Source organism: Dasypus novemcinctus, chromosome 1 (genome assembly GCF_030445035.2).
Source record: "Dasypus novemcinctus isolate mDasNov1 chromosome 1, mDasNov1.1.hap2, whole genome shotgun sequence".
Taxonomy (NCBI): Eukaryota; Metazoa; Chordata; class Mammalia; order Cingulata; family Dasypodidae; genus Dasypus; species Dasypus novemcinctus.
Window position 1 is genome coordinate 23,281,390 of NC_080673.1, and position 27,116 is coordinate 23,308,505.

Genomic DNA, 27,116 nt, shown 5'->3' on the forward strand with positions numbered 1-27,116 from the left:
ACATTTGATCAACATGGAGGCTCTCAGGAGGTAACTCTTAGGCACCCTGCAGCTCTAGGCCTAGTTCATATTTCAGGCACACAGGCTCATAATCGGAACCATCAGTATCAAGGGCTCATCATTGGACCATCCATCTTTGTTGGTCTTTGCCATTGCACTTGGGAGATTGTCACTGTTCCATTGGGGAATATGATAAAGCTCCCCTGGCCAGGATCTCAGCACTCTCTCAGCTGTCATTTCCAAATGAAACCACTATGAAAATATCCAAACCTTTCTATGTACGCTGTATACATACCCTGGAGAACTCCCTCCCAACCATGCACCCCCCCACCAATAACAATCCACACAAATGCTCCTCCCTCACCATAGTTGAACCTCTCTGTAGTCCAAAACTTCTTCAAAAAGGAGGCCCAAAATATTGCCAGGTTCCATTAATAGTAAAATGGAATATAGTGATGGGTTTAAAGGTTAAATATAGAATATATAGTAATTTAGAAAAATTAAATAAAGGAAAAATAAATTGGGGTATCAAAAAATGAAAAAATGAAAAAGCTTTGTTTTTGACATTTTGCCTTTCATCATTGCTATAGATGTTGCCCTGTATGTCCAGTGACAAGGCAATTTCTTCCATTTCTCCCTCAGTGTCTACCTCCTTTCTTTTTTTTTCTAATTAATAAGTTTTTCTTCACATAAGTTTTAGATCACAGTAATTCACATATACAGTATATGGTACTCACACATATGCAACATTAAACCCTTTGTCCCTTCCACAACAATGATCTTTTTACATGCTCATATTATATTTGCTGTACCTGATGTACAGATATTGAAACAATGGCTTTCAAACATGGTTCCGTTTGGGTTTACATTATGGTTTGTATTTTAGACTATACAGTTTTCTAAATTTTTAGTTATCTTATGTTTTACATTATGGTTTACATTTTAGCCTATAGACTTTTATACATTTTTGGTGTAATTTAACGTGTCCTATATCCTTCATTGCATGATCTTGTGGAACACTTCCATTGCCCCACAGTTACACTGATTCCATGTATTCAACACCTCTTTCCCCTCCCCTCAGGGCCCACCATGACAATCAATCTTCATTTCTTGAAGGACCATATTCAGAGATACTTGCAAAAATGTTGAGGGCTTGACATACTTGGCTACCCTAACCCATTGGGAGCCACCAATTCTCTCAAGAGATAAAATTCCCTCTGTTTGAGAACATCACTCCTCCCCAGGATGTGGGTATACCTTCACTCTCATTGTATGGGTCTCTACCAAATGATATAATCTACTATGACAAAATGATCACTCTCACACTCCCTAGAAGCTTGCCCTGTGTCAGATGCCCCTCCCCCCTTAAGCATCTTAAACAGGTAACCTTCTTTATTATATTTTCTAAAGAGCTTTCTCTGCATTATAATTTCAACCACATATCTGACAATCTTCTATGTTCAAATGTTCCCCCAGCCCTCCCCCCAATTTCTTGGGCCATATTACCCATCTTCCCATCCCTTGCACCACTCAAGCCCACATAGCCCCACCCAAAGTTATCCCTATGCTCCCATTTTATCCCCTCCCTGTACAAAAAGCTACCTTCAGCTTATAGATTCCACCCATGTGGGTGTCAGCTCACAACCATCCTCTACCCCCCAATTTCCTTTAAGTTTATCATCCAGTCTCTAGCTCTCTGAGACAACTTGGTTTGCTTATTTCATATCAGAGAGGTCATGTAGTATTTGTCCTTCAATGCCTGGATTGCTTCAATCAACATAAGGTTCTCAAGATTCATCAATGTTATCACATGTTTTTGTACTCTATTTGTTCTTATAGCTGAGTAGTGTTCCATTTTGTATGTACATTCCACATTTTATTTATCCATTCATCTGCAATTCTGTAATTTTTAAAATATTTCTTGAACTAATTGGTAAAACTGTATTCAAAGGTTCCAATGTTAAAAAGCAATGATTCTGTTGGAAAGATTCTGCTAAGAAAATAATCAAATTATTAATTACAAAAAAAGATTAACCTGTTAAGATGTAATAAATTTGTGTTTAATGTTTTTTATTTGAAAAAAAGAGACAATGACAATTAAGTTCAATAGAGGAAACTGGATTGGATCTAGCAAGGATATTGTGACATGTAAGAAATAAAATATAGACTGCAAGCTTTATTCAATGTTAAATTTCTAGAACTTGATAACTGTACTTAAGATGGTTAAATAAGTGAATATTCTTATTCCTAGGAATTGTACATGGCCATATTTAAGTGTTCAAGGAGCATGATGTTTACAACCTACTGTTCAGAAAAATGGATTGAGAGAGAGGAGGAGGAGGAGGATACACAGAAAGTTACAGAATGTGGCAAAATGTTGACATTGGTAGATCTGAGAACCAGAGGATTAGGGGTACATTGGAGCTCTCTGTATGGGGTTTGCATTATTTTTGTAACTATTATAAATTTTAAAGTATTTCAAAATAAAAAGTTAAAAAAAGGAAACTATGTGGCAATGCACTACAAAGAGAATTCGTTAATTAAAATGCAGTGGCTGGGACTAAGGTGGGGTAGAGAAAACTCAACTGGCTTTACTTTGTCAGTGTCATTGACATTGAGTATTTTTCTTTACTACAAAAATTGGCCTAAGATTTGCAGTTCTTCCCTTGACATGCTAACCTTTTCACATTGATTCCTTCTACCTGCCGCTAAGATACAAAATCAATATAATCAGGCAGGCAAATCACTTAATACTGAAATAGCCTGATAATAGAGGAGAAAGTCTAGTTATTCAATGTCCTTGGATGTGCTTAACCATTTATACAGACAGGCATATTGGACAATTTTAAAGTAGGTCTTGATTTACACTCACATATCTAATAAAAGATCTTTATTATTTTTAAAATAGGAGAATCCACACAGCAATATGTCAGGCTATGTTTTTACAGTATCTCTCCTTGATGACACCACCTGCCATATCTTTCTCTTTTATTTCAAAGTCGGTTTTGTGAGACTTCTTCCCCATCCTCATTTCTTTCCTATTTCTGCTTTTACCTGACTTGGATGTAGTTGAAACCAGATCTATAATGGAACAATTTTAAAGAAATGATGGAAAGGGATGGTAAATTATTAGGGTTTTCCTTCCTTTTCACATTTTTTCCACCATTTGTTGGAGACCTACCAGTCATTTAAAATATCAACAGGAAGACCTGTCAAGTTCTGAGTTTTATTCTGCTGATGTCCTGAATCTTGTTCAGGAAAAGCCACAACAATTTGTTTCTTCCATGTGGGAATATATTAGTAGGAAGCCTTGACAGTATCCCTTAAATCAGAGCAAGCCAGTAGCAACCAATTTATATGTAAACTTTAATGTATTATTTCAAGCTTTCATACAAAAATAAATAGACTGAAGTGCTTGTGATATTTTTGAAAAGTCAACAAGAGCATTTCTGCTCTATTTGTAAGTTATTTTCTTTTATTTACTATTCTACAACCTGGGAATGAAAATTAGCTAGGAAATTCTCATCATTAAGATAACATGCTGGAATTGAGCAGGCTCACAGAGCTAGAGTATGGAAGATAGTTTATCAGGAGACAGAAAGGGAGTAGAGTGTGGTGAGCCAATGCTCAATATGGGCAAAACCTTTGATAAGGTGAAAGGGAGGATTTGGAAGTGGATGGGGATGATAGTGGTACAGGGATGTGAGTGGGTCTACAGTGCTGAAATGTAAGGATGAGCATGGTGGGGGGTTGGATTGGACCATTCATGGAACTGGGGGAAGAGCTGAAGGAAGGAACAGGTGAATTCTGGGGATTTGTAGGTCTGCAATTAAAACTCTAATGGTGGGAATGTCCTTTTGGTAAATATGGCAGGAGAGTATTACTGGTGCAAGGCACTGGGGGTGGGGGATATGTGGGATAGGGCACACCTGGGGCATACTTCTATGGAATATGAATGTGTTCATCTTGCTATAGGATATTAATTCAGTGGGTGAAGACCCATACAATAAACAAGAAAATATTAAACTCCTATCCTGGGGAGTCCTGCTACATTCTCTAAAAGAGCAGCCATAATCCCTAGAGTACATGGGCAGTGCCTAGCAAAGGAGGACCGACCAATACACCAGGCCCTTGATATTGATGGTTGTACTTATAAACCTTGTTCTTCTGAAACTGAAACTTATCCTAGTATGACATATTGCTTGAGAGTTACCTCCTGAAAGCCTCCTTGTTGCTAATTTGCCTCTCTAAGCCAAGCTCAGCATATAAACTCACTATCTCTCCCCTCACACCCCCTACCCCCAGCCTGGGACATGGCTCCTGGGGATGAACCTTCCTGACACTGAGAGATTATTATCAGTGCAACTAGTGACGCATTTGGATGAAAAACTTGACCAAATGGGAAATATTAAATACAAATGAGTTTTTCTGGCTAAAAGATTTCAGAGTGAGTCAAGAAGTCATTCCAGAGGTTACAATTACGCACATCTCAGGTAGATCTCACTGACACTGTCACAGAGACATCTAGACACTAAAGGTGGGGCTGACAATCCCAGGAATTTGGCACCCTGTCTGTGGGCATTTCCTTGGAATATATGATAACCCATCCCCCCAGTGTATCAGAGTTAGACTCATTTGTAATTTTCCTACACAGTGTTATTATGCCCCTTTTATTTGAAACAACAATTAACACTATACCCACTAAATATGTGTGCCAGAGACATAACTCTCCTAGCTGTTCTTATGCCAGTTAAGCTCTGAATTTCAGTGAAGTTGTAGCCAACATTTATACTCCAATTCATTGGACTTGCCCAGGAAAACTAACAAAAGGAAGATGATGGACAATACCTATCTCAAAAAACAGAGTGAATCTACCCCTTCAAGCAAGACAGTTTCACCCACCTGCCCCATGGGAACTAAGTCCCCTCTTAATGGGAAGGAGAGTAGGCATCACTATCACCAGATCCTCAAGACTGAGATTTTTGTCTCCTGACCGTAATATAAAAATACATTCTAATGACCAGTTACTTTTTTCAACTTTTAATGGAAAAAAAGTGATTGATGCTGGTGTTCCTATTATGAAAATATTTCAAAAATTGTATTGTAACTGGAAAATATATTTTATATATTCAGCAAGTTTTATCTATTCTAATGCTTTTATTGACCTGTTTGCATTTTATGTAAGCTTCAGGTAGGAAAATTTCAACATTTCTAATTTTTGTAATTATTTTGCTTCTTTTAAGAATTATTCTGAATACATGTGTTATATAATCCAATTTAGAGACATAGTGCTTTATATCATAAAGAGAAAAATGAATGATATTAATTTTATATTAAATTATTAATGTTTTCTGGCCTTGTAACTGGCCAGTAGTTTATTATCAAGTAAAATATATTTTCTTGCCACCCAGAAGCATGGTGATTATAAATATTTGGCATAGTTACTCTTGGTAATTAAAATCTTTTTTAAAAAAAGGAAGGAAATGAAAAAGTACCTCTCAGTAAAATGAGTTACACATAATATTGAAAACACGGACAGACTCATCTTCATTTTAGAGAATATTCATTAGTAGTTTATAATATTACAGGGGAAAGAACATTTTTTAGATTTATGTAGCTCTATTTTATATTCATTAAAACCTGTAATTGTGTCCTATATTTTAGATTTTTCTTCTCCTTTTGCCCATCAATGTAGTTAGTCATTTTATTCAGCAAATATTTATTAATTATGGCCTGGAGATATTAGGGGTATTTGTATTATGGATAAATGATTATATGGAACAAAAATTAACGTGGTATACATTCTTTCTTTTACTAATATGTACCTATGACTCTTTTATTCCTTTTGCTCACTTGCCCTCCATTCAGTGAGACTTTCATTTATAAGTCTTGCATGAAGATCTTTACCTATAAGTTTAAAGACTAGAATCACATAGCTGAGAGATGATGATCCTCTCTACGAAGCTGTATTTCTTAAGCAAAGTAAGATTTTAAAAGATGTTTTTGCATCCAGTCTCATTTGTACCTTGATAAGGAGTATAAATATGGTGGTGGGAGCTTGTGGAATATGTTTTCCTTTTTGGTTTTCTCTGAGAGATAGACAAAAAAGAGGTTATAACTGAGTAAGGATGGGGAGGATGTATTGCCAGTTTGAGGAGTGAGGAGATCTGTGATAGCTTTCCAGAATGTGAGAGAATAAATGAACTAAGTAAAGTGATTAGAATGAATGTTTTGTAGTAATAACTTGAGGTGAGTGATTATAAAATTAAATTGACACAGAACTTGCAAGGATGTGTGCTTTACTCTAGCTACAAACAGCTTTGGGGATTCAGACCCAGAAGAGAAATTAATTTGGCATAAACTAGGAATGTAAATTATCCAAGAAATACCATGAAGGGAGAAGAGAAAAACGGAGTTGTGGGTGCCTACCAGAAAGAAATTTTAAAAATATGCCAACGTCTTTAAACTTGAAAGACAAGAAAGGAAGACATGAAGGTCATAAGGAATATTAAAAATACAGTAGGATTGATGAATTAAAGGCGTTTTTTGAGCCCAAGGCATCTTTGGAATTAGTGTACCAGAAAAATTAGGTGACATTAGATGGTGAGTAGGATGCTTAATTGTTTTTAAAACAATGGTAGCTGTTGATAATCACAAGGCATACATAGGATCATGTGAGTGGTTGAGCTATGTGTAGGGCAAAACCACTTGAAAAAGGGAGGTTAAAGCCTTGATAAGCCAGAGTTGAAGGTTATCAATGTAGGCAACAAAATCAACAAGAATTTTGATAAGAGTAATTGTGGAGCAATGATTATTCAATCACTCTTGAAGGAATAAGAGGAAAGGTCACAGAGACAGAAGACTCTAACAAGGGAGAATGACTGTGTACAAACAGAAAGATAATTCCTAAAGATGAAGAATCAAAGCCAGGAAATTTTAGGAGACAGAGACAGAGAGAAAAAAGAGAGCACATGCAAGAGGGAAAGAGAGAGAGAGGGAACAGTTTGTTTTGAAAATGATTAGGAAAACCTGTATCAATCACTGAAAATTCAAAATAACACCTACCTCACTTTCAGGCCTTCGTAGGAGGTGTGTAATAGAGAAAACAGTCAGTACTTGAGGAGTCTGCAGGGAAAGCTGTATCCTCAAAATGAGAAAATTTTATGACCAGGGTTTAAAGATATAACCCCTATTTTACCAAGCCTGATGATGATTTCAAATATCACCATGCAAGGATTTCAGGAGCTGTGAAGGGACATTACATAAATGAGTGGAAATGTGAGACTGATGGATGATGAATGACACATGTAAGAATGAATCATAGGAAGTCACTACACCGATGTAAGAACCTAGAGAGATTTGCCTAATGTTTCAGCAAACACAGAAATATATTTTAGAAATAAATATTTTGGGGGAATAATTAGATTTGGGAATAAAATGATCTGTTTAATGAGTATTTGTTTAATGGAGATCATTCCATCATAAATCAACATTTAAATAATTAGCATACAATAAAATAAAAACATTAAAACCCTTTTTGAGAATATTTTTAGTGTTCTTATTAGAAGTAAATCCATTGCTTTTGAATTGATATTTTAGATTCTTTTTCTTTCTTTAGATCATTGACACAGAAGGAATAGGATGGGTACTGAATTAGACTCTACATGGACCCTTTAATACACCTAAAAAATAATTTTTGAGAGAAAATGAGGTAATGAGTGTTTTAGTCTGCTAGGTTGCCAAAATGGAATATAACAGAAAAGGGGTTGGCTTTTACAATGGGGATTTTTTCAGGTTATAAGCTTATAATTTAGAGACTGAGAAAAATGTCTAAATCAAGGCCTCATGAGGTGATGCTTTTTCCCTAAAGACTGGCTCTGGAGATCCTGGACTCCTCTCTCATACATGGCAAGGCACATGGTGGTATCTGCCATTCTCTTTCTTCTCTTCCAGGTTTTGTTGTTTTCAGCTCTGGGTTCCACTGGCTTTCTCTCTGCTCCTCTAGCTTTTGCTCTATGTCTCACTGTGTATTAATCCATTTATAAAGGACCCCAGTAAGAGGATTAAGACCCATCCTGGCTCACACCCTACTAAAGTCATGTAATCAAAGGAAGTTCCCACCAACAATAGGTGTACACCCACAGGACTCGATTATTTCTAAGGACATGATTTTCTGAGGTCCATCAAAGACTCAAACTACCACACTCCACTCTCTGGACCTCAGGGAGACATGTTCATCCCATATGCAAATACATTCATTCCATAAAAATATCTAAAAAGAGCCTTAAATTATTTCAGTAACAATATTAAGTACAAAGTCTCATCAAAATCAGTTATAGATATGGACCATCCTAGGGCAAAAGTCCTCTCTGGCTGTGGACCTGTGAAACTTATCAAAGAAGTTATCTGCTTCCAATATACAAAGGAGAGGCAGCCAAAGAATAAACATTCCCATTTCCATAGGGAGAAATTGGAAGGAAAACAGTTTTGAAAACCTGCAGGGCATACTCCATTAGATATTCAAGATCTGTGATGTGGAACTATAGTTTCTTGTCCTCAAGGCCTGATGGAGTGGCAGAGCTAAGTATGTGTCCAGTGGCCATGTTCTCTGCTCCACCCTCATCAGGCTTCTGGGTGGGGCTAAACTCTAGGCCCCACCTATGTAAACTCTGGGGTGGAAGGCCAAACTCTCTCTAATATTTGGGGCACATACTCACTCTTCTTAGAACAATGGGGTGCATTGTTCTCCTTAGAACAATTGGATTTCCCCAATCCACAGGGAAAGTGTTCCGCCATTTCTGAAAGCTCAGGTGGCTGCACTCTTCCTGCACAGTGGTGTAGAAGGCCTGCATTCTTCAAGTGCTGGGGCATACTCACCCTTTGCACATACACTGATGGGCTTACCATCTTGGCCTGGGAAGATGTCTTTAGTCTAGACCTCAGCTTCCATGGTTCTGCCTTTAACGTCATTTTTTCTTCAATCTGTCCCTTTTAGTGAGACAGAAATAGAGATATAGAAATAGATAGACTGTGAAACAAAAAGAAATAAAGGAGGCATAGCACAGGTATCTTTAGGGATTTTTTCTTCTTCAGTGAACTAAGCAAGTAGTGTAGAATCACTTTTAGCAACAGAGAAGAGAAAGTTGGCAGCTGCAGAATAGAAGGAGCTAGTTAGAGGTCTTAGACAGTGAGGGAACATCTAACAAAAGAAGCTTAAGTTAAATGGCTTTTGGAATTACAGAGAGTTGGAGCTAAAAGATTTGGCAGAAGTACACCTTGGGTCATATTATTCACTAATGGAAATAAAATATTTTATAAGGAGTAAGATGATAGTGGGGACTTGTTATACACTACTTTTTAAAAGGATAGGTAGACATATTTTAGAAGCACAAGCATAAACTGATACAGAATGCAAGATTAAACAAACTTTTAATACATTATAAGAGAAAGAGGAAAGACTGGATAGCATTAGGTTATAATAATTGGAAAAACTCAGACAAAAATGTACAGAATTCAGTGTAATGTCAGAAGACATTAATACATGAAATTGTAGTTAAACAAATGTTTTTCGATTTTAATAACATTTTCCAAAGTGCTTTAAAATATAGTTTTTAATATTATCTACATAAATACTATGTTCAGGGTACAGATTAATCATTCAAACAGGGATATTTTAAATAAAGAGAACAAAAACTTATAGGTTGTGGCACTAATGATTTGAATGGAAGTCCATTAAATGCCAGACCCATGTTCTTGCTAAGTGTAAAAAATTGGATAAAAATATGGAGGGGCATGGCTCAGTGGTTGAGTGCCTTCTTCACATTTATAAGGTCCTAGGTTCAATCCCTGAGACCTCCTAAAAAAAATTGGATAAAAATTTAGCAATTTTTTTTAAGGCCTGCTCTGTGTACAATGCTTCTTGGTGGTTTCAGAGGGCAGTGTAAAGAACAAACTCTGATCATGAGAAGTTTAAATTTTATATGTAAAAACATATTATAAACATAAAGTAATAAATTACTGTGTGTATCACTAATTCTTGAGTCTTTCCAGAGTTTAGCAAAGATGCTTGCTTTTCATTAACTTAAAAAAATTTTTTTTTAATTACAGTTAATAGATGACAAGGAATGTTACATTAACTTTCACCTCCGAAAGATTAAGGTTCCATATATTCCAGATCTGCTAAGTCAGTTATAATACATACATCTAATTTCCAACAATAAAAGTTCTGTTGATATATATTTTCTGCTTTCATGCACATTACATTTGTCCTTGAATATTTAACGTATATTTATGTGCCTTTAGAGTGACTGTAGTGGGAATCCAAGAGATATATATGCTATGTTGAATCTGCTATATTTACTTCCAAGTATTTTTTAAATACACAAATAAAACTGCATTAAATGTCATAACATTATTTACTGACAATTGAAGGAAATGTTGAAAGGTTGCAAATTGTCTTTGTTTCAATTCTTTAACTTAAGTGAAAATTGTAATTGTATATATTAATTTTAGAAAGTATGACAAAAATAAATGGAAATGAAACATCCTTAAAAATAATATAAATCAACCATTATATTTTGACTCATTCAGCACAGGTTTATTATAGATATTCTATTTGGAGAACTTAACTGTGCTTGGTGAATTAGAGATTATGAATATGAATTAAACACTGATCCCTACCTTCTAGGTACATCAACTCTAGTAAAAGAAATACTCCATTGAACAAATAATCAAAAGTTTTGATAGAAAAGAATACATTCATCAGAAAATTTTAGATGAAATATTGTGAGTATTTAGAAAAGAGAGACATGTTTTATTTTTTTATTTTCTTCTGAGGAATCCAGCAAGTTTTCCTGGCAAAATTGGCATGAGGTTGGTCTTAAAGGCTAGATATAATTTGGAATTGGGGACAGTACCAAGGGGTAAGAAGGGACCATCTAGGCAAGAGGCAATAACATGGAAAACTTCAAATACTGGAAACAAGAAGTTCAGCTGATCCAGACATTGGCAAGGTGAAACAGAAAATGAAAAATAACATTGTAAATGTGTAGGGCTTTGGACATTGTCCTGTAAGCAGTGAGAAGCATTAAGAGTGAGATGCTAAGAAGTGTGCATCAACTTTAGTCCTATAGCTATAGACAATCATACTCATTGTGGGAAAAATTTTGAAGTTATAAAAGTGAAAAATACAGAACTTATTTTTTAAAATAGAGTTGCAATCTCCTGCTGTTGGGCAGAAGTCTCTGAACCATAAACTGGCAGGAATACTTAAAGTGCAATTGAGAGGAATTACTGGAAGCTGAGTAGATACTAACAGTAGAATGAGAAATTCCTGGGGACCCAAAGTCTTAGAGGAGTCCCCACTCTTTCCTGTGTTTTACCTCCAGTAATCTCACCCAATTCTCACTGTGAAGATCCTAGAAAGATCCCCAATTGGCTTTAGCAGAAGAAAAGGGAAAGCAATTACTATTAAACATACCCAAGAGCGTTCTCCATAACAAAAATCTAGTCTCCAGGGTCAATGACTTTATAACAGCCTTTTCCAACAGTTTTGGGAGAAGCACATTACTTGCCACGTCATCTTCTAAGATCATTTTCACAACTAAGAGGTGGGAAACCAACCCCTGAAGAAACATTTGGAAAGATCACAACTCAGAGATACAGGTATACTGAAAGACTGAGATTTAATCATAAGATTATAGAGGGCTTCCCCACCTCCACAATTTACTGCTCTATTATCAGGGCTCTGGTACAATTACAGCAGAAAGAGATGCAAGACAGCATCTCTTTGAAGAGAAGTTTGAGGGAAGTCCAAAAAAGAAAGAAGACACAAAAACAGAGACTAGATGAATTAGAAACCTCTGGCACCTACAACTGCAGCAAACATTAAACATAGCCCAACTCCTAGCCAGATTATCATTAATCATCATAATAAATGACTATTTACCTCAGTTCTTATTACATGTTTAGCTTTCAACAAAAATGTTATAAGAGATACCAAAAGGCAAGAAAAAACAGTTAGAAGAGCTAAAGCAAACATCAAAACAAAACTCAGATACAACACAGATGTATAAGACAAAGAATTTAAAATAACTATAATTAATATATTAAAAGATCTAAATAAAAAAATAGACTATATGCAAAAACATATGTGTAATGTAATCAGAGATAAAGACTCTCTAAGATAAAGAATGAAAAGAAAATGGTAAAATAAAAAACATTATAATAGAAGTGAAGAATGCTTTTGATGGTTCATCACGAAACAACACAGCTGAGGAAAGCATTACTGTGCCTGAAGATAAGTCAAAAAGAAACTTTCAAACTTGAATGCAATTTAAAAAAAAGAAAATATAAAAAAAAAAAAACCCAGAAAAGTATATGCAAGAAGTATGGAATAATCTGAGAAAGTATAATATCTGAGACTTTCCACACTTGAGGAGAAGCACCAAACCACAGATACAGGAAGTTCAGAAAACATCAAGCAGAAAGAATAAATATGAAAAAACAAAACAAAATACTAAACCAAGGCAAATCATATTAAAACTGTAGAAAATGACAGATAAAGGGAAAATCTTGAATGAAGCCTAAGGCTGGGGGGTGGGAAGAACATTATTTTTAGAGTAAATAAGATAAGAATTAGAGTGGACTTCTTGTCAGGAACCATGCGAGCAAGAAGACAGTGGAGGAAAATATTTAAAATGTTAAAAGACTATATTAAAATAAAGCACAGCAAAAACATTGACCTACAATTCTATATCCATTGAAATTACCCTTCAAAAGTGAAGGAGAAATAAAGACTTTCTCAGACAAGCACAAAGTGAGGAAATTCCTTGCCAGAAGACCTTCCCTGTAAGAAATATATTGAAAGACAAACATCAGAGAGAAAAAAAACGTTAAAGGTTAGAAACTTGTTTCTACAAAAAAAATTTTATTTTAAAGGAAAAGGAAAGGAAAGTCTCAGAGAAGGTATAAATGAAGGTAAAAAGTAAAATATTATTTTATGGATGGAACTGTTTTGCTTGCAGTTGTAGATATTCTGTTTTATGGGGATGGGCATTGTCCATCATCATCCTATTTTTAGTTGTCCTGGGTGAGTCCAATGAACTGGAGAGTAGGTGTTGCAACTGTGCTGTGAGTTAGGTAAAACATAACTGTTTAAAATAATAATAGTAACAATGTTTGGATGATTATAGCATATGAAAAAGTGAAAAGAATGACTGCAATGTCAAAAGAGGGTAAAATTGAGGAAACTCTGTTACGATGTCCCTGCACCCATTTTGAAACAGTATGGTGTAATTAGAATGTGAAATGAGATTAGTTAAAAATATATGTATTGGAAACTCTTGAGCAAGTATTAAACTTTTTTTTTAAAAAAGAAGTATAATAGTTGAATAATTGGAGATGTTTGATAATTGGTGTATGAAATAATATAAAATAGAAAAATATAATCAGAGAAGGCTGAAAAAGAGGGGCAAGAATAAAAAGCAAAGAACAAATGCAGCAAATAGAAAACACAGTTAAAATACTGTAGCTATTAATCTAACTCTATCAACAATTACTTTAAATGTGAATGTTCTAAATATACCAAATAAAGGACAGATTACAAAAATGACTCAACACTATGCTATTTACTAGAAACCTACTTTAAATATAAAGACATGGGTTAAAAGTAAAGAGAAGGAGAAAGATATACCATTACTAGGGTATGATTGGCATCATAGAATAATGATGCCATCACTTCTATTCCCTTCACTTCTATTTTTTGGAAGTGTTTAAGCAGGATTCGTGTTAGTTCTTCCCAGAATGTTTGGTAGAATTCATCTGTGAAGCCATATGGTCCTGGACTCTTCTTAGTTGGGAGTTTTTGATGACTAATTCAATCTCCTTATTTGTGATTGGTCTGTTGAGTTCATGAATTTCTTTTTTCATAAATGTAGGTTGCTTGTGTGTTTCTAGGAATTTTCCCATTTCCTCCAAATTATCCATCTTGTTGGCATACAATTTTTCAAAGTATCCTCTTATGATACTCTTCATTTCTGTGGGGTCAGTGGTGATATTCCCTTCCTCATTTCTTATTTTATGCATTTGCATCTTCTCTTTATTTTCTTTGTTAGTCTAGTTAAGGGTTTGTCAATTTTGCTAATCTTCTCAAAGAACCATCTTTAGGTTTTGTTTATTTTTTTCTAGTGCTTTCTTATTTTAAATTTCCTTTAGCTCTGCTCTAATCTTTGTTAGTCCCTGCTTTCTACTTTCTTTGGGGTTAGTTTGTTGTTCTTTTTCTAATTCCTTCAGGTGTGCTGTTAGGGTTTTGATTTTATGTTTTTCTTCTTATTTGAAAAGGCATTTATGGGTATGAATTTCCCTCTCAATTCAGCTTTTGCTACATTCCATAGGTTTTGATATGTTGTCTTGTCATTTTCATTCATTTCAAGGTAGTTACCAATTTCTTTTGCAATTTCCTCCTTGGCTCACGGATTGTTTTAGAGTTTGTAGTTTAATTTGCATATCTTTGTACCTAATATGCTTCTCTGCCCCTTACTGATTGCTGTTTTCATTCCATTGTGGTCAGAGAAAATACTTTGTATAATTTCAATCTTTCTGAATTCACTGAGTGTTGTCCCATGGCCTAGCATGTGGTCTATCTTAGAGAATGAGCCATCTACACTTGAAAAGAATGTATATCCCACTGTATTTGTGTTTAATGTTTGGTATAAGACTCTTAGGTCCAGGTCCTCTAATGCATTTTTCAAAGTCTTTTGTTTCTTTATTGATTCTCTGTTGAGATGGTCTAATGGTGATAATTGTGTATTAAAGTCCCCTACTATAATTGTAGAGGCATCTATTTCTCTAATTCGTTTTTTCATTGTTTGACTCATGTCAACATTTATACACCATGGATAGGTGTATAAATGTTTATGTTTCTTCCTTTTTCTTGAAAGATTGCCCCTTTTATTAATATATAGTGGGCTTCTTTGTCTCTTTCAATAGTTTTGCATTAAAAGTCTATTTTGTCTGATATTAGTATAGTTATTCTTGCCCTTTTTAAAATTATTGCTTGCATGTAAAATTGTTCTCCAGCTATTCACTTTTTGCCTCCTTGTGTTCCTGGGTCTAAGGTAAATTTCTTGTAAACAGCACATAGATAGTCATATTTTCTTATCCATTCTGCCAACCTGTGTCTCTTGATTGGAGAGTTTAATCCATTAACATTCAATGCTATTAATGTCTAGAAATTACTACATTAGCCATATTTTCTTTAGGTTTATGTATGCCATATATTGTTTTTATTTCTCTTTTCATCTTTTTAGTTATTCTTATACTCTACTCCAATGGTCTCTCTCTCCTGTTTTATTCCTTTCAAACTGCAGAACTTCCTTTAGTATTTCTTGAAGGGCAAGTTTCTTATTGACAAACTCTCTTAATGTCTGTTTATCTGTGAATATTTTGAACTCTCCCTCATTTTTGAATGCTAGCTTTACTGGATAGAGAATTCATGGCTAGAAGTTTGTTTTTTCTTTCAGCAGCTTAACTATGTCATACCACTGCCTTCTTGTCTCCATGGTTTCAGATGAGAAATTAGCACTTAATCTTATCAATCTTCCCTTGTATGTGATGGATCTCTTTTCTCTTGCTGCTTTCAGTATTCTCCCTTTGTCTTAAGCATTGGACAATTTGACAAGTATACATCTTGAGGTAGGTGTGTTAGGATTTATATTGCTTGGGGTGTGCTGCACTTCCTGGACAGGTAAGTGCATGTCCCTCAATATAGTTGGGAAATTTTCAGCCATTATTTCCTCCAATACTCCTCCTGCCACCTTCCCTTCCCTTCTCCCTCTGGGATGCCTATAACAGGTATGTTTGCACATTTCATGTTGTCATTCAAATTTCTAAATCCCTACTTTTTTTTTCTCTTTTTATCTATCTGTTCTGCTATCTGTCTGATTTCAACTGTACTGTTTTCCACATCACTGATTCTTTTTTCTGCCTGTTCAAATCTGCTGTGATGTGCTTTCAGTGTAGTTTTGATTTCTTGCATTGTGCTATTCATCTGCATCATATCCATTATCTTTTTAGGTATGTTTATAATTTCTTCAGTATGTTCTCCCAGTGTCCTCTTAATATCCTTAATCTCTTCATTCAGTTCATAAAGTTGATTCATGGTATTTGTTTGGACATCACTGACTAGTTTTTCCATTTTCTGCATTTCCTCCTGTTTTTTAGTTTGCTTGTTAGACTGGGCTATGTCTTCCTGTTTTTTAGTATGGCTTGTAATTTTTCGTTGGTGTCTAAGCATCTGCTTCTCTTTATGGCTTTATTTGTTTGGTTAGCTTCCCTTTCTACTCTAGGGTTTGATTTTGTTGTTTTTGTGTGTGTGGTAAGGTTGCATTCTGATGCTTCATTCCTCTTATTCTATTTCCTTGCTATGGTCTATGTTCCCTTTAAAAAAAATTAGGATCAGAGAAAAGGAAAAAGATAAGAGAAAAAGAATAATAGTAATAATAATAAAAGAAGGTAGACAAGGAACCATATAAGACCTAGGAAAATAAATGGTTAACACAGGTAAAAAATCATAAGAAATACAGAGGAGTAAGAATAAAAAAAAGTGGAATAGAAAAAATGAAATAAGAAACAAAATATAGAAAAATATATGGAATGAATTATAAGGCTGGAATGATGAGAAGAGAGGAAAAGAAAAAAAAAGAAAAATAAGTAAAAGTAAAAAAGAAAGAAAAAAGAAAAAAAGACATTTAAAAAAGATTGAAGACCAAACAAAAAGAGGTGAAATGAAAGAAAAACAGCAGAAAAAGAAGGTAGGCAAATGAAGGAAAGAAAAGAAATAACATAGGTAGAAATAAGTAGGTAAAAAAAAAGGAAACAAAGGGGCAATACAACAAACAAGAAATAAACAGAGGCAACTAAAAAAATAAAAAAACAAAAGCAAAACACAAAACAACTAAGGAAAAACAGCCTTCTCTCTTAGGCCCCTAAGAAGCTTCTCAGGCTGTCAGTGTTCATCAATCAATCACTCTTTAGCCTGCCTCTGCAGGTGATATACTGGGTTTTAGTGAGTAGAATAAGGTACAAAAAAAAAAAAAAAAAAGCAAAACAACAAAGAAATCCTTTTTAAAAAAAATAACACATCTAAGGAAACCTAAAACAAATAGAACACCTATATGTTTCCTGTCATAATGTATCATCTGGATGCCTGATAACCCGGTCCGGTGGGTCACTCTCTGGATCACTTCTCTAAGGAGACCCAGGAATCAAACTTAGTATATATGCAAGGTGGGAATTCCTCCACTGAGCTCAACAGTCTCCTTAGGTTAATTAACTTTCAGAAAGTTATCTGTCCCCTTTTCCTCAGGTGTTTTAGACTTCTACAGTTTGCTAGAGTCCTGCTGACTAGGGGCATGTCTCCACCCCCTCTCTAATCTTGTTCTCTCCCTGGGCAGCTGGGAGTGACAGCCTGCCTGAGCAGATCCCCCCTCTCCTCGCTGCATCACATCTAGGTCGGGGTCCTTTTCAAGATCCAAAGGGGGCCAGCTGGCAAAACTCACCACAAAGAAACCCCTCTCCACCCTTCCAGACCCGTTGTCCTCCCTGCGACTGCCCCCTTCCACTCAGATGGCAGCAGCGAGACAGGGCACCACTGGGGCCACTTGCTCTGAGGGCAGGGTATATGTGCCATTTCCAGCCACAGGGTGAGCAACTCACAGTTTTCTTTTGGTTTCTTTATCTTTTCAGTACCCTCCTAGATGATTCAGAGACCCTTCTGTTCTATATCTATCCAAAGCACCTCCTTTAGATAAGTCCCTGACTTCTCTCCACTTTTTTTGTGAGAGAGTCAGACTCTGCCTACCTACTTTGGTGCTTTTTTCCCAGATGTCCCCCAAACATTTTCCAAGATATACCATCATAACACTAACCAAAAAACAATAAATAAAAAATAAAGCTGGAGCAGCTATATTTTTCAGACAAAGCAGACTTCTCAGCAAGGGAAATTGTCAGGAATAAAAATGAATAATACATACATTCTTCAAGACGACACAACAATGCTAAAAGTTATCTGCCTAAAAAGAGAGTCAAAAGAAGTGAGGCAAAAACTGATAGAACAACAAGGAGAAATAGACAAATCCACCATGTTTGTTGATTTCAAACCCCTCTTTTAATAATTGATATATTAATCCTGCAGAATATAAGTATATAGATGACCTGCACAGCACTGTCAATCAACACGATTATATATTGAGATATATATGGAATACTCCATTCAACTACAAAACAAAACTCATTCTTCTCAAGTGCATATGGAATTATCACCAAGATAGGCTACATTCTAGGTCATAAAATAAATGTGTACATATTTTTAAAAATGGAAATGATATGAACATGTTCACATACCATGATGGAAGTAAACTAGAATTCAATAGCAGAAAGATAGCTGGAAAATCCAAAAATAATTGAAAATTAAACAACATACTTATAAATCATGCATTGGTCAAAGAAGAAGTCTCAAGAGAGACTAAAACATATTTTGAACTAAATGAAAATGAAATTACAATTTCTCAAAGCTTGTGGGATGCAGCTAAGAAATGCTTAGAAAGAAATTTATATTAAACATATATGTCATTGAGAAGCAGGATCTAAATTCAATCATCTAAATTTCTGCTTTGGGAAAATCAAATACAAGGGCAAAAGAAATTCAAGTAAGCAGAAGAAATAAAATATAAAAATTAGAGCAGATATCGATTAAATTGAAGAAGAGAAAAATCAATGAAACCAAAATCTGGTTCTTTTTAAAGGCCAATAATATTGATAAACCTCTAGCCAGGTCAATCAAAAGAGACAGAAGTGAAGAGAGAGACAGAGAGAGGAAAAGACAAGAATGACCAATAAAAAAATGTGAGAGAGTTCATCATTACTGATCAATGAAGGATAAAAAGGGATAAAGATTCATACAGCAAGGATTAGATAATCTGAATAGGTCTGTATCTATTGAGAAAATTAGATCCATAATTAATAATCATCCCAAAAGAACCAGTGAAGGTTACTGATGAATTCTACCAAACATTTAAGGAATAAATGATATCAGTTCTCCACTACCTCAGCAACAAAGTAGAATCAGAGGGAAGACTTTCTAACTCGTTCTATGATGCTAGAATTACTATAACAGAACCACATATTGTCTACATAGAAAATCCCAATGAACTGATTTTTAAAAAAATCCTGAAACTAATAAGCAAAAATAGTCAGTCAAAAGATATAAGAATAATATATAAAAGTAAAGTTGGTTCCCACATACACTTATGGCCCAAATTAAAGAAACAATATCATTTATATTAACTTGTTAAGGTGCCATTTGTCTATTATATTATTTTTTGAATTTGAAATAAAGTTTGAATAAAAAAAGATTAACATCATTTTTCAATACAGAGTTGCAAATTAAATCAATGAAGTACTTTTATATACATCAGTAAAATGGCCAAAATAAAAAACAAAAACAAAACAAAACTAGCAACACCAATTGCTAGCCAGGATACAGGGCAAGAAGACCTCTTATTCCTTGATGGTGGGAATGCAAATGGTACAGCTGGTTTGGAAAATAGTTTCTTCTGAGGCTTATCATATGGTCCTTGGTATTAGTATTTACTCAAATGATTTGAAAACTTATGTCTACATACAAATCTGTATGTGAATGTTTATGGAAGCTTAATACATAATTGTCAAAAACTGGAAGCAACCAAGGTATCCTTAGATGATGGATCAACAAACTGTTGTCACTGTATGTTTATGTACACATATACAATAGAATATTATTCAGTAATGAAAAGAGCTATCAAGCTGAATAAAATCATCTGTGTCCTTAGCATTAATGTGTGATATTAAATTCATATTACTAAAGCTCTCTAAGATTTAATAATAAGGGAAACTGGGTGGGGATTTATAGGAACATTTAGATTTTCTGCAAATCTAAAATGGTTATCAGATTAAATTTTTTTTAAAATTTTAACATATTAGAAGATATGTCTGCAAGGGTAGCTCACAATCTACGTAGCCAGAAAACCATGTCTAAACCAGGCAATGGACAGAGCCCAGGCCCTGAGAAGCAGCCCACTGCAGTGCAACACTTTCGCATGAGTGATTACTTGCACTCCCTGGGGAAGCCGAGCTCAGACACAGGCAAAAGGAGGAAGCCAGACTCTGGAGGAGTCTTGTGGAGGAGTCGGATTCGGCTCAGGGTGCTCAGAAAAAAGTGACTCTGCAAGACTGGGAAATGGTGGTGGAGGAGGACTTCTCTGCTATGATTCCCACTCTATGGATGAATGCGTGGACTCAAGCAGCAAGTTTTCAGTTGAAGCTCTGGTGGAACAGCTGAGTATGGAGGAGGAAGAGGAGAAGGAGGAAGAAGAGGAGAGGAAGGAAGACGAGTCAAGCAGTCAGTCAGAGTGGCCGGGGCAAGGCCAAGAAGAAATAGCACAAAGCCACCCCGTGCGTGAAGCCGTCAGGGACACGGCAGAAGAGGGAGACTCCGCGGACAAAGCAGGCACGAGGAATGAATGGTGTGGGTTCCTCCAGCCCCAATGAGTACGTGGAGGTCCCTCTGGGGCTTCCCAGCGAGGGGACCCTCTTCCCCAATCACCTGGAGTGTCCAATGGCGCGTCTTTGCTGGACACCAGGGTGGGTCTGAGTAGAGCCTCTGCAGCGGATGCGTGGAGGCCACCAAGATTGACCGCATCAGCCAGAGGGTAGGGCACAGCGTGGCAACCGAGAGTGTGGGCAGAGAGCTGTCTGGCTGCAATGCCTCAGTCCTCAAGCAGGAGACCACGAGGCCCTCCAGGCACGTTGCTCTGTCGGTGCCAGGTTAGACCCATGGTGACCTCGTGGTCAAACCCAGCTGCGGCTCACGGCTGCTTCTGCTGGGTGAGCACCTCTGACTTCGGCGGGGACCACAGCTTCCACAAGGACTGTGTGTCCCACCTGCATGGGATGCCTCCTGTCCCCACTGTAGGGAGGGCGCCTCTTAGATCCAGGTAGTATAGGGTGGCGCACCCCCACCCCGCAATCCCCTGGCTGACACTATTGACAGCTTGGGGACGTCCCTGCCTGCTCCTGCCAAATGAAGGCTGCCTCTGTTTCCAGGGGCTGTGGCCTGGCCGGGCTGGGAGGCCCTGGAATAGGTCCTGGTCAACCAAGAGTCGGCCAGGCGGGAGAAGCTCCGGTTCCACCCCTGGCGGTTGTACCTGTTGGTGAAGCAGGAGGAGCTGCAGAAAGTGACCGTGATCCTGATCGCAACTTCCAGAACGACCAGCAGAACAAAACGTGCCCCTCCATGTGGCCGCCTAGGAGGTTTCTGTGGAGATCTGCCACATGCTGCTGCAGGCTGGAGCCAACATCAAGGCGTGGACAAGAAGCAGCAGAAGCGTTGCCGGGGGCCGTGGTGAACGACCACCTGGAGGTGGCGCGGGACACGGTGCAGTGCGGCGACTGCATCTACTGCACGGAGGAAGACGGGTCCCCCTGCTCCACCACGCAGTCCAAATCGCGAACCTGGAAACGGACAGTCTGCTGCTCAGCGTGGGACAGGTGCATGTCAATGCCGGGACAGTGGATGCCCATCTTATGGGCCGCGCAGCACAGACACATTGAAGTCATCTGCAAGCTGCTGACTCAGGGCGGACGATGATAGAGTCACCCTGCCCCGGGCTCTGAGAAATGCAAGCACGTGGAGGACTCACTAGGGCCCCCACGCCACGCAGAACAACTAGGGGGTCACCGCATGGCGCCTGAAGGCCGAGCTCTCAGCTACAGTCTGTGCACCAGCGCAACCACAAAGTCGTCCTGGTGGAAAATTTGGCAGCTCTTAAGCAAAAGATCAGTTGCCCTGACATGGCTCAGGGCTTCGAGTTTGTACCTATTCCCTGCATCAAGGACGAGGGCAGGGAGCCCTGTCCCCCCCCTCCCCGCCCCCCCCCTCCCCGAGGATCATAAGTAGGTCTCGGAGAACTGCGAGATGTCCACCTTGACATTGACACAACAGCACATGCCTGCAGCACTGCTCCAGTTCCAATACCTGCATCCAGTGCTCGTATGACAAGGATGGACAGCCGCTCCAGGAATTTAACAAGATTGAGCAACAACCCTCCTCCCCCCAGATTTTCAAGTGTAACCATGTGTGCTGCTGTTGGAGAAACTGCAAGAACCGGGTAGCGTAGAAGGCATCGAAGTGCCACTGCAGCTCTCCTGAACATCCAAGACGAGCTGGGGGACCATCCGCAAAGACCTCCATCTCTGAGTATGTCGGGGAGGCCATCTCAAATATTGAGGCCCATGCGAGAGAAGGTTCTTATCTCTTTGATTTAGACCACAAGAACGGAGAGGTCTACTGCACTGATGACCCTTACCTCGGCATCATTAGCCACTTCATCAGCCACCTGTGTGGGATCCCAATGTTATTCCCGACGCGGTCTTCACGGCGCACCAAGACCTGCGATTTCCGTGCATCCCCTTCTTCAGTTCCCTGGACATCCGGACTGGGGAGGAGCGAGGGTTTGATTGTGGTGACCGCTTAAGGGATAGCAAAAGCAAATATTTCACCTGCCAGCGTGGCTCCAAGAAAAGCAAGCATTCAGCCAAGGCCATTGCCCTGGAACAGACTCACCAGGACCCCCACCCTGCGCGGCTGCCTGAGCTCGGCTCCCTACCTCCCTTCAACCCTGAGAATGGCCCACGCCCTCCTCTGTATAACCCTAGACGGCCACCAGCCCCTCTTGCCCCCCGCTGCTCAAGGCCCACACCTGAGGGCTTTGCTGTCTTCTCTCCCCGACTCCCTTCACACCTTTCCAGACCAGAGACCCTGGCCAGGCCCGGGAGGTCTGACAGCCCCCCTCTCCCAGAGCTGGTTCCTCCCTGGGAGGGTGACGTCAGAGCAGGCTGCCCTCTCTGTTCCCTGTTCTCAGCTGGAGTTTGCGGAGTTGGAATTGGGCCTCTATGCCAACTGGTTGCTTTTGGTAACAACAGCAATGACAATGAAGAATTCAGTTGACAGGATATCTTGATGATCAATCATTTTAGAGGACAATGACATAATTCTTCATTTTCTAAGGAGTTAAAAAGAAGTGCTTTGATTTATATGGAATTTTAATGATCCTTTTTAATGATTTGTACTAATCTTATAGTTAAGATAGTCAGCAGAACACAGGAATTGAACATTTTATTGGGATTCTTGATTAAATGCAATTTTATCTGATTTTTAAAAATTTATCCTAACACCACTGAATACCAAACACAGGCTTACATTCACATTTTGAACATTTCAAGAAAATTACATATTTCCAAACTATTTTGTTACTGGAATCCATGAGGTTAAGCCTCCTTTTCTGCATTTTTCTGCATGGTGGTCTGACATTTTTTACTGATTTTCCGAGTAGATTTCTTTGGGATAGGATTTGAGAAGGAGTTATAGAATAGCGATGACAACCTCCTACTCAGTGGCTGTAATTATATTTGAATATACCACACAGCAGAAGAAATTCATTACTGTTTTGTTTTTCAGTAGGGCATAAATCAAACTCTTTTTTAAAAATTATGTTAAATAAATATGCATAATTTTGCTCATGTAAATACACACTTTGAAATAATTGACTATGATAAAAGTAGGGGTAAAAATTTACCCTTTTATGGGAATGGCACTCTCTAATCTAAGGGATTTCCCCTTTAAAATCATGAACAGATTGTCTTTGATGTGTCTTTGGACTTACAGTCTTCTGATTTCCTTCAGGATCATATTCTTCAACCTCCCTTTCTAATCTGCTCACATACTTCCGAAAAGCAGTCTCTTTTTTCTCTTTCCCTGAGTTACGTCTCCTCAGAATTGATGTATTGCAGAAATATGTTAAAATATATATATGAAACTTCTAGTAATTTGATTTCAATCTTCCTTTTAATTTAGGTGTCTCTTAATTCTCTATGGAAATTAGAAACAGAGATTGTTTGGAGACTGAAATTGCCAGAATATCCTAAAGATTAATTTTAGCTAGAACTTTCAATTTCTGTCACCGTTTTTCTAAAATCCCTATTCAGCAGTAAGGATTTGTATCATTTTTTTCTCTCCAAACTCTGAGGAAGATGCTACTAAGCAGTATATAAAATGCCCAAGAGGAAAGGGTAAGGGGGTAAATTTTTCACTTAAAAGTTTGAGTAATGTATAAATTTAATAATCATTTCCAATAAATATTAACTCATCACATCTGAAAATTTCTCTGATGTACAATTTGGTCCCCTTTTTCAATTTTCATAGTCCCTATAATATCAAGTAAACAACAGCATGTTTTAAATTCTGATTATCTATGCATTCCATTTTTTAAGCCAAATAGTTGTTAAGTTTTATAAAATGTCATAATAAAAATGATAAAGAAAATGCAAAGAATTACAGTTTAGGTGGATAATTTTCATTCTCCTAAGTTGCTTTAAAATTTCTTTACCATCAGCTAATCCATCTTAAACTCATAAAATTGTGTAACATCTAGATGTTGCCTCTGTTACATTGAAATAGATGTATTATTTACTTTAAAATATTTCACATGCTACATTGTATGAAAATATTCAACAAAATACTTTGATTACTGTCACAACCCTGTTTTGTAATTTAGTCAAATTAATATTGTGACAAATCAATGAATATTGGTAAGCAATTATATGCCCCTCCTTGTTTTTTTTTTAAATGAGTCTGCTTTATTTTATGTTGATGTAAGTAAACCAAACATAATTTCAGGTATGATATGTGCAATCTGGAAAAGTAAAACCAGATTAACTGGATAGAAAGTGATTGATAATTTTAATAATTATGAGAGAAAATGCATTTCTAAGGTGACATTTTAATAAGATCTAACAAAAGAGTGTAAGGTTCGAAATAGCAACAATGATGACTTCTTGTACAGCAAAAAGACAAGTCTCACTAGAGTAAAGGAAGAGGGGAATGACAAGAAATGAGCTCATGAAAGAAGGCAGATGTTGGGACATTTAGGTCCTTGTATGCTTTAGGTGGATAATTTATAGAAAATATCCAACATTAAACTGAATGAAAACTAATGGAGATCAGCACCCAATTCCCACATAGTACCAAGGACCATGCCCCGGGGTATAGAAAGCCTTATAAATTAAATATGTTACAGATAAACAAATTAGAGAAAAAAAGTAAAAGGTAGGTGAATTCTTGAGAGTCATTTCATGCAATACTCCCTCCCCACCCTGCTCTTCTTATTTTACAAGTGAGACAACTACAGCTTGTAAAGTTGTCTTCACTTATGTCTTTTTCTCAAATTCAGTATACTTCCAATGCACAAAAACCACAAATATAATGGAAAATATTAGTTGACAAATTTGCTTTAGGTCTTAAACCTAATATGACCCCACCCTCATAAAAAAGCTCCACAAACCTTTAGATAATCAACTTTTCTAAAGAACAAATTTTACTTGCATTTATATTGCTTTCCTAACGTAGCATATCTTTAAATATTGCTGCTATGCAAGCATCTAAAGCATTGAAATTTAATTCCTTATTTTAAATATATTTCATAGAGTATTGAGAGTTTAGGAGAGAATTAGAAGATTGAATTTGAATATGTATATTTCTTATATATATATATATGTATCTGAAATATGTATATTTCTTATATTTTAAGCCTGTGAGGAACTTGTCTTAACCTGTAACAATGCGGAATTCAAGAAAATAAACAATTTGACTGGAAATAAAAAATAGGTTCTAAATCTGTGATCCACATCCTATTAGTCAATGCAGGATTCTTTTGGCATTTTAAAAATGATTGTCTTTCTAACAACATGCCTGATCCCCTCACACTGTCAATTTTTTTTCATAGTATTCATTACATTCTAACCTAACTTATTATGATACTGTAATTTATTTTTTAATTTACTTTTTATTTTGTGGTCTACCTCATACCTACTGCAACACAAGCACCATGTGAGTAAGAATTTTCATCTTATACCCAGTGACTAGAAGAGGGCCTGACAAATAGTAGGTACTCAAAAGATATTTTGTTTAATGAAAAAGTGGACACATGAATGAAATTACTGCCTGGTATATTATGAGCATTCTGCAGGGAACAGAACCAACAGAATACATATATGTGTGTGTATGTGTGTGTTAGTGTGTATAGGTATGTATATTTGATAGATATATATGTGTGTGTATGTATAAAATTTATTATAAGGAATTGGTTTGCATGACCTTGGGGCCTGGGAAGTGCAAGAGCTGTAAACTAGAAAATCTGATAAAGGTTGAGTGTGAATTTCCCAGCAGAAGCTGGCTGACTGAAGTTAAAGCAGAAATTCTTTCTGATTTCTGAAATCCTCAGTGGTTCTGGCTTTAAAGACTCCCAGCTGGTTGTATAATTACCCACATTGCTGAGGGTAATCCCTGTTGCTGATTGTAGATGCAATCAGCCCTAGATATTGTCAACAGATTATAGATGCAAATCCTTCTACAAAATACTCTCACAGTAACAAGTAGGCCAGTGCTTACTTGACCAAACAAAGGAACATCCTAGCCTAGCCATGTTGACACATGAAATTAACCATCGCTCTTGGGGTTTGAATAGATTGATGTATTAAACCATCAATCATAAGCCACAAAGATTCTGTTATTTGCACCCAACAACTGATAATAAATTTTACATAGTGAAAGTAGAAACAGAGTATATAACTTGATATCAATATCAAGATATTGAAGTTGAAATTTTAACTATCTATAACCACTGTTTACTAATTTTTAACATTCATCATTGATCAAAATATCTTTTATTATGAAATATTGCATATAACAGATATAAAATATTGTATCCTGAGTATAAAAGAACAAAAACCACCAATGTCTACACCATTAGCATTCCTAGTACTTTTTAAATCCCTGTGTGCCTTTTTCCAATAGAATTGCCCTTTCTTCCACAATGGTAACACCTATTCTTAATTTTGTTACTTTTGTTCCTTCACTGTTCATTCTATAGTACCATATAAGTACACCTTTCATTTATGTTGTTCTCTTTGTGATAAAAATAGATATATATATACATTTCAGTTAAATTATATGTATTGTTCCA

At 36.8% G+C, this 27,116-nt stretch overlaps 1 protein-coding gene and 1 pseudogene across 4 annotated transcripts in view; both read left to right on the forward strand.

Annotated features, from left to right (window-relative positions):
- Positions 1-27,116, forward strand: part of SPOCK3 (SPARC (osteonectin), cwcv and kazal like domains proteoglycan 3) — a 542,360-nt gene that overhangs the window by 139,704 nt on the left and 375,540 nt on the right. The window lies entirely within an intron of this gene.
- LOC139439020 (histone-lysine N-methyltransferase EHMT2-like) lies at positions 19,906-23,044 on the forward strand (annotated as a pseudogene).